Raw genomic sequence first — 2,411 nt, 5'->3', positions numbered from 1 at the left:
GACCTTGCCCGAGCTTACCACCAAATTGCGATCTATCCCCCAGATATACCCAAAACAGCTGTAACGACACCTTTTGGCCTCTTTGAATATACAGCAATGCCGTTCGGACTCCGGAACGCAGGTCAGACGTTTCAAACATTCATACATCAAGTATTAGCTCCGTTTGACTTTTGCATCCCTTATTTTGATGACATATTAATTGCTTCTACTTCAGAAGAAGAACACGTAGAACATTTACACAAAATATTTTCACGCTTACGGGACTTTGGCCTTAAGCTAAACCCTGATAAATGTATATTGGGTAAATCCTCCGTAAAATTCTTAGGCTGTTTGATAACTACTGAAGGCATTAGCCACTTCCTGACAAAGTCGAGGTAATTTCCAAATTTCCCAAACCCGAAACAATCTCTTAACTAAGACGCTTTTTAGCAATGATTAACTTCTATAGGCGTTTTATACCAAAAACTGCTGAAACACAGGCCCCCTTAAATGAGTTTCTTAGGGATTCGAAAAAAAACGACAAACGTCCCGTTCCCTGGGATGAGAATTCTTTACTAGCCTTCGAAAAATGCTAAAAAGAGTTGATTANAATGATGTGTAATATAATCTTGACAAAATTTGCAGGTAAGCGTCTCATACAACAACGCCCCCTATAGTTCGTTGCGATCGCGAATCGGTGCTGTTGTCCATTCGCATTTTCCTAAAGGTCCTAAACCTCTTGCTTTCTTTTCTCGTAAGTTAACAAAAACCAAAACTAATTATAGTACTTATGATAGAGAGCTCCTTGCAATATAAGCGGGCGTAAAACATTTTAGACATCTTCTTGAAGGGCAATGCTTCATTATTTACACTGATCATCGTCCTTTAACATATGCTTTTACCAAAAATTCTGACACATGTTCCCCGCGCCAACTCAGGCATCTGGACTTCATTTCTCAATTCAGTACGGACATCAGACATGTCTCTGGTGAGAACAATGTAGTTGCCGACACGTTATCCAGAATTCAGCAAATTGGTAGTGAGACACCTGTAAACTTTGATGAACTGGCTATAGCTCAAAAAAGTGACACTGAACTTCAAGCTCTTCTGAATGATAAAAAGTGCTCGCTAAACTTCCAGTCATTACATCTGACGAATGGACTGCACATAATTTGTGACTCTAGCAAGCAAAAAGTTAGACCATATGTCCCTGTTCAGTTTAGGAAAATTATTTTCTTTGCTTTCCATAACCTATCCCATCCTGGTGTAAGAGCCACCAAAAAACTTGTCATAGACAGATACGTTTGGCCTGCTATCGCCAAAGATATAGTCGAATGGACCAGAAGCTGCCTAGATTGCCAGAGATCCAAAGTCACCCGACACACTCGTAGTCCTATCCAGCCATTCATACCACCTTCAGCAAGATTCGACCATATACACCTTGACCTGGTCGAGGTGTTGACAGGACAAAAAGCAACCCCTAATGTAAACATCAGTGATTCTCTGGATCCTACACCAGAAGACAAGGACCCTGTGATCCAACCCCAGACCATCACACGCTCTGGAAGGCATGTTCGCTGTAACCCTCGTTACCTCTGACATCAGTGCCTTCACCACTTGGGGGGGAGTACTGTGGTGAACCACCTTCTCACCAGATGGCGATGAACTTTGCTCGCCAGGTGGCAGTACAAAACTTTCCCCTCAAGGAAATGACTTTTCTATAAGATGGCAGCATCTCTGAGTTAAAACCTTAGTTTCAAGAAATGGCAACAGGTCAATTGTCTAACATTCATTCCATCTTGCTAACTGATGAACTTACACCATTTTTGAAATGCTGCTCTCGCTAATCCTATTCGTCTTTCTACTTGTAACTTAATATAATTTCTTTTTATGTTTTATTATTATTAAACTGTGTTGATAGTTAATTTTTATTGAATTAATTTATTTAATATATTTAACCTAATCACCACATATATATAAAATATTTTAAGAAGGGGCGCCGATAGGGAGGATTGCCATAGGCGCCATTTTCTCTAGATACGCCTCTGGGCAAGGCTCCCCAGCTTTGATAGCCTGAAGACCTACGTACGAAGTCGAGTACTTTACGGTAGCACTTCAACATTGTAACGAGTCGAGCACTTTAACAGTTTAATGAGGACCTATATCGTGCAACCTCGGTCCCTACGCAAGCTGATCAAAGTACTCACCTAACCTCGTACTAACCGAAGCCAGTCATGCCTGACTTCTGTGTTCTACTTCTATGATCAGTACACTACGGGACACTACTTAAAAAGCAAATACATGCCGAACTCTTATGTATGTCAAACTATTATGTCTGTCGAAATATTATGTTTAATTATTAATAACCTTTCTTCATTTTACGTGCAAATTAAGTCGGGTTTTTTTTAGATGGTGCTACAAACTATGCCTGA

The sequence above is a fragment of the Parasteatoda tepidariorum genome, chromosome 2, assembly GCF_043381705.1.
Source record: "Parasteatoda tepidariorum isolate YZ-2023 chromosome 2, CAS_Ptep_4.0, whole genome shotgun sequence".
NCBI classification, from domain to species: Eukaryota; Metazoa; Arthropoda; class Arachnida; order Araneae; family Theridiidae; genus Parasteatoda; species Parasteatoda tepidariorum.
The sequence above is the reverse complement of the archived record's forward strand: the minus strand, read 5'-3'. Positions refer to the sequence as shown.